General features: G+C 40.2%; 1 long non-coding RNA gene across 3 annotated transcripts; it reads left to right on the forward strand.

Moving 5' to 3' along the window:
- The first annotated feature begins 941 nt into the window (after positions 1 to 941).
- Positions 942 to 6359, forward strand: LOC143421341 (uncharacterized). 3 transcript variants are annotated; one of them, XR_013100976.1, is made up of 6 exons: positions 942 to 1273; positions 1396 to 1467; positions 2263 to 2407; positions 3612 to 3664; positions 4068 to 4222; positions 5066 to 6359. It is a non-coding gene; the product is annotated as an uncharacterized LOC143421341 (long non-coding RNA). The 3 variants fall into 3 exon arrangements; XR_013100974.1 differs by having other exon boundaries at positions 4068 to 6359; XR_013100977.1 differs by lacking the exon at positions 3612 to 3664 and having other exon boundaries at positions 4068 to 6359.
- The last annotated feature ends 413 nt before the right edge of the window (positions 6360 to 6772 follow it).

A 6772-nucleotide genomic window follows, 5' to 3' on the forward strand; every position in this document is an offset into this window, starting at 1 on the left:
TGCGTTTGGCTGAGATATGACATATGAAAGCATTGGGTTAGGTTCAGCCAGTGATGGGGTAGACCTCACACCAAGGGTTACAGTTACTTGTTGACATCATGTGATTTTTGCAGTTTGTCACTGCCAAATATATATAAAGTATTATGGCTCTAAATGCCCTACATTTAGATGAAATGTAACATCCTCTAGTTTCTGAAACTTTGTATATTTGGAATTAGCCAAAGCTTTGATTTGACACTGTTGCTGACACAAATACAGGCAGCTGGAGACACCATAGCTGATAGCAAAAGACTCACGGGCACAGTAAGCATAATCAAGGCTTCAAACAAAACCCAGTATTAACCCAAGACATGTTGCTCTGGGCAGATGTAAAGAGGTTAGGCCTCAGTCTTCTTTTTATTAACACCTTGGGAAATTCAACCCTATTGTGTCTCAGAACTCCCTCCCCCTTCTCCTACTGCAGTCACTTTAAATCTCTTCTTGCTTGCACTTCATCACCGTTTGCAGAGCTCGGAGTGGCTTTCAGCAAATAACAAACTGCTCTGCTGCAGTTCCGCCAACCCTGATCTACCTTCCATCCTCTGCTGTGGCATACCACTAAATCCTCTGAGAGCAGCTGCACCCCACTCACAGAAAACACTAGTAATGTACAGTTTCTTTTGTATGCACTGGATGCTGATGGAAAGCTTTACAAGAATACTAATGATGTTTCTTTGGTGGGGGGAAGTGTTGGAAGTGGGGACTAGGGGGGTGTCATCTGTACTGTACAACCTCTGGGATTGGCCATATTTCCTCTGTCCCCTCCTTCGTAATACCATGCCCTTTATAGATCTCTCCTTCCAGCTATTCATCAACGGCACGTATTTGCGGCCAGGCACGTTTGCTCTTCCTTCCAGCTCTGTCAGCACTTTAAGGGTCAGTGAACTGCAGGAAGTCAAATGAATAACACAGCCCCAAACTGAGGCCCCTGAGCCATTCATTGAATGGGTGATGTGCGAAGGAGCTCCACATCAATGACTCTGCCTGTGTATGCTGGTCAGATCATTGAAAAATCTTACTTTTTGGACACCACAGATGAGAAATGCTGAAGCCATTTTTTTTCCCCAAAATGGAAAGTGCAAGCTATTTGGAGGTGTGAGAGGAGGCACAGTGGTGCAGCGGTTGGTAGTGATACCCTGCAAAAAGGTTTAGACCGTGGCTGGAGTGGAGTTTGCATGTTCTCTCTGTACCTGCCTGGGATTACACCAGCTTCCTCCAGCAGTCCAGACAATAGGTACATTTGGCTAATTGATGAATAAATTGACAGCGGGTGTGAAGTCTATAACTTTTTCTCTGATTTTTTCTGACGCAGCATTACAGTTCATTCTTACTGCACTACTCTGTCCCCTTTTTTAGGACCTCAAAGTATGTACCAGCATGTACTCCACTACAAGATAAGAGATGTAGCTGGGAGCAAGATCGCTGAAGGTAATCAATAAAATCTTACAATGCATTCTAACACACACGGTGAAGTTGTCAATTCTATTCGGTTTTAGTTAAAAGCCTGGCAGCTGAGTTATGTACAGTTTGGAGTCAATGGATAGATTTTTTTGGGGGGGGGTCATAGGCAGAACATGCAAACTTTACACAGAAAAGCCCCAACCCTCAGCCTGCAAGCATGTGGTACTGATAACTACACCAACCTGCTGCCCCAGTTATTTGGTTTTTTATTTTTTGTTTTTTCTATCCCCTAAAGGGTTTAGAAAGGACATATTTAAAATTTTAGAAAAATTCCAGCCAGGTTTAAAAAGCCTGGTTTGCATTTTCACTTGGCACCTGCTGTTTTAGGTGGCTGGTTTCTCATCCATCTGCCTCAGTCTGACACAAATGTCCTTCCAGAAATCCATTCTCTAAAATCAATTTGTGCTTCATTCTTTGATATTAGGTCACCTTCACTGGCCTCCTCTCTGTGGACCAGGGAGTCCTCTCCTGGCCTATTTAAACATAAGCACACACGCACACAAACACACTTACACAACCAATCCATGATTCTCGACTTTGACCTTAAAACGAACCACTTCACCGCATAAAAACATGAGAAATCCATACAGACTTATGTCACCAGATGTTCTATTTTAATACACATGTCACCAGCCCTTTTTTTTTTTTTACCTCCAGTCATTGATCAAAAAAGCTGACCCACATTGCAACACACCTTCACACGCTGTTTCACCAGTGGCCCATCTTACTGACTCATTCAGGCCATTCATTGTGAATCTACAGGGAATGGACCTGATGCCATGCAGAATCGCGCTGTATCCCTCTGGCCTGTTTTTTCCATGCCTGTGGCGTGACATTTCCAACCTATTCATCAGTCAAAGGCTGTGTGTGTTCCATAGCATGTTGAAAGAGCCAAACACATGCAGAGGTAAAAAGATTATTCAAATACGTGAGTTAAGGAATGTTATTTTTCCAACGTGCTACTTTGTTTTGAGGCTTATACTAAAATATTTGTGAATAGTGCAGTAAAGCAGCTGTTTTACTAGCCTAGCCTTGAGCTTTGTCACTAAGGTACAAAAGTAGTGCTAAAGATAGCTAGTAGGTTAAATGAGCCTAAGCCCACCTTTTGTCCAGAGGGCTGGTAATACTAAGAGTTTTATGTAAAGATCAGGTAAATCACTGTGAAAGTCCTCATATTTATGTGATTAATAGAACTGACCAATTATTTTTATATTTATATATCAAGCGGCCTTGCTAACATGAATCTTTCCTGACTTTTGTCCAATGGATAAACATCTGGATTGTGTTTTAAGGGTTTTTTGTATTTGTTTTTTGTTTTTTTTTTAATCATCTTAAAGAGACACTTCGGCAGAGCAAACACAGTATTGACATTATATGCTAGTGGTTAGCAAGTATGTAGCATAACATTTTTTTTAAGTGACATTGCTGGCCTTTTTTGGTTTCCAGTAATGCGTGATATCTTTAGCTGCTAACATTTAATTAGATAACTGGTTAGGTGCTAACTGCTTTGTAATGTTGTACTCTGTTTAATGTACTCTGACAGATAAGGGCTTTCTTGACTTTTTTTTATAAAAAACATTAAAGAATTGCTTTATCAATTATCAGGTCAATTACTATAATTTGTAGGGTAAAATTGCTTCCGCGGGTTTTGTACACACAACCTCTCATGGCCTTAGCACTTAGGTTAATGTATAAAAGTTATTATATCTTGTACTAGATAGTAGTCTATTTTTAACTGCTATGCTCTTTAAATTCTTTTTTCAGTAGAGTGTAGAGTACAGTAAACTCATTGCCATGTTCAAGAAACCAGTCTGAGATGATTTGAGTATTGTACCAGCTGAGCATTGTTCAAACACTGCAGACATTTTGAGTATTGCTGCTAATCACGTCCAGTGTACCTGTCATGTGACTGCTGCTTCCACAAACACACTGGCCCGTCTAGCCCTGACAATGGATCCCTGCCTTCACGTTGTTTACAGCAAATTCTGACCTTACCATTTGACTGTTGCAGCAGAAATAGAGACTCATCAGACCAGGCAACATTTTTCTAGTCTTTATTGTCTAACTTTCATGAGTTTGTGCAAATTGAAGTTTCAGTTCCCTGTTTTTAGCTGACAGGAGTGTTACCCAGAGTGGTCTTCTGCTGTTAAAGCCCATCTTAAAGGTTAGATATTTTTGATTTTCACCCAGAAAATTGCCATTCACTAGTTGATTTCTTGTCAGACCTTAGAGATGGTTGTTTGGGGAAAAATCCCAGCAAATCAGCAGTTTCTGAAATGCTCAGAATAGCCTATCTGACACGAACAACCATGACATGTTCAAAATCAATTAACTCACCTTTCTTCCCCATTCTGATTAACCCAACACTGCAAATGGGCCAGTCATGGTTATATGAAACATTGTACAGTAAATGGTACTATGGGAGAGATCTGATTACTGACCAGCAGAGTGTAAACCAGAATATTTCCCACATCCTTGCATTATATGTTATCTCATTCTATGATTTCCTGTCTTAACCTAATTTCTTACAGTAACTCAGTTTCTTCTGCATCATTCACCTTTCACAGATCCTCCCCAGAAGCTCATCAACAGAAAAATGTTTCTCAGAGATCATCAGTGCATCAAGAGCTTGTATAATTCAGCCATATAAGTTATTCAGGCTGCATGCAAACCTTCTGCAAAGCAAGCGGTGCAGTGTGGGTTTTCAAGCTGAAAGCTGAAGGTCAGAAGTACCTCACTCCTCATCATCATCACCTCCCCTTCCAGACTCCCGTTATCACCTCCATTCTACACACAACATTAAACTGGAAGTCATTCTGTCTGAGCTGCAATGATTACTGAGCTGATAATGTCCCAGAGCCAGAAGGCTCATAAAAAAAACTTAAGAGTGTCTTTACATGGCAATCAGACTCTTATGAACCGTAACACATACACACACAGCTATAGAATATGTATATAAAGACATGCAATGAGGTATTCGAAAGCACACATTCAGGCATTAGTGCACTAACCTACACACAAATGCTCACAGACAGGCTCATACACTGCGTATGCACACAGATGAAACATTAAGGGTCTTTATAGTGTTTTGCATATGAGACAGAAGGGAGATTAATCTTTATAGTCTCGCCCACGAGTCCAAAAGCTCATTATGTCACCAGGTGTGGGCTCATCACAGAGAAAAGGCATGAACCAGGAGGCATGTTCAAAGGCTTCTGTTCATCAAAAGTCTTATGCAGTATTAGCACTAACCTGGAGGTAAAGACCTAAAAGATAACAGCACCGTGGAAATTTCACCCAGAGAATAATTAAAGCTACTTTCAGCTGCTCTCTTAACACAGGAGGTTGATTTTGCAGAGTTTTACGTCAGGTGTCCTTCCTGACGCCACCCCAAAGGGGATACCCAGAGAATAATTCCCAGTTCTGTTACACTTCAACAGATACAAACATTAATCAATTCATAGATAGAGGTACAAAAAAAAGTCCTTATCAGTGGCCAGATGTGAAGAGAGAAGAGAAGTCCAGGAGAATCACTTCAACTCATGAATGCATCTTTTCTTTGCAGAGCTTACGGTGGCACACTGAGGAGATCTCAACCACTTTACCTTCTGAATAAAACTAATAATGAATGAGTGTTTTTTTGTATCATTAGCACAGTTTATAGGAAAGGGGGAATTGGCTTTAGAGACCAAACTGGTTTTTGCAGCAGCCAATAAGCATGGTAATGTCATTGCTTTTTTTAACGTGGGAGTCTGTGGAGATTGATTTGCTTTTGCCGTTAGAGGAAATGCAGCTTCTGGCACTTGCACATTGACTTGATTTTTCATCCCTTGCCCATATTTCCTTGCCCATCTCCAAACCATATTTCTTCTCCAGAGAATTCTGAGAAACTGGCAAAAAATATCTTAGTAAGGTGTTGAGCTGCTTCAGTGTTTTAGCACATTTCAATGCTGTTAGAGAAAAGAATTGTCTAGCACGTCAGCCCTGAGACATATTCTTAACTTAACGATAGAAAATTGGCTCATTTTAAAATTTTGTTTCATACTAGAGGGCAATTTAATCCTCATGGAAAAACAGCGCAGCCACATGTTCCTCTTCAGGGCAAAGTCAACTTTATGTGCTGCTTTAGACAAAAGAGACCTGCTGTTTTAAAAGGTAAGGTTTCATCATAAAATGTCTTTATCCTAATTAAAGCCAGAGTCAAAGGCTTGCTCACTATATAAATATACCTTGCAAGGAGTGATAATTAATCTGGATGTATTAAAGAATGGTGGAGAAATAACTGAGAGACACTGCTGCGAGGTCCAATCAGTGTGCAAGTGACAGACTTGAAACTCTTGACCCCTGAGCTGTGATTATGAACCTAGTGGAGCAAATGAAACTGAAGTCATCTTAACAAACCCATTGCTGTACACTACATATTTCTTTGTTTGTTTGTTTCCTTAAAACAATACTGTTTCCACTTAACAAATGTCAGTATTTGTTGCTTTAGCAAACACTTCCACCCTGTGGACAGCCTGGGTAGTTCACACCAACAGCACACCAGCATCTGTGTACTGTGCATGGCTTTTGGCAGCAGACATTAAACAGAAGTTTAATGCTAATTCTCATCAGGTCATTACGAACTAATTAACCACATTTACATTATACATGCAATCTTATCCCAAATAAAAGGGAAAGTAAAAGGTAAATTATGCACCTAACCATAGACTATATATAAAAGATGGACAAATGACATTACACTTTAATTTGCAGAAAATATTTGGTGTCCATACACTATTCATACATATTTGAATAGTGCTGAGGCCTAAAATAACAACTGATTCTGGGGCTCATGTCCTAGAGAGACCAACGAGTGCATTAAGAAGGCGAGAGCTTCATCCAACATAACAGATGTTTGATTCCAGAAATGGGATTGTTACATCATCACTTAACAAGATGATGGGGATTGCTTTACTTTTGAAGACAGCCTCATGTGACTGTTAAAGTGTTGTTACATGTTAGCTTCATTTTTGGCAACAGAGGTTCCCACTTAAACCTAACAGACGGCATTTTTACCACTATAAGCTCTTAAAATGCTTTTCTTTTTTATTGTCTGTGGCATTCAGTGGAGGGTGTTTTCCATTGACCTTCCACTGTCTGAAGCTAGTAACCAGAGTGGAAAGTTAGAACCTTAAGGGCACATCCACACCCTTCACCATCTCTTCACAGGTCACAGATTGAGCCTCATGGGCTTTATTTCCAAATTAAAGGCTCAGCTTTCTCTTCTAGG

The sequence above is a fragment of the Maylandia zebra genome, linkage group LG12, assembly GCF_041146795.1.
Source record: "Maylandia zebra isolate NMK-2024a linkage group LG12, Mzebra_GT3a, whole genome shotgun sequence".
NCBI lineage: Eukaryota > Metazoa > Chordata > Actinopteri > Cichliformes > Cichlidae > Maylandia > Maylandia zebra.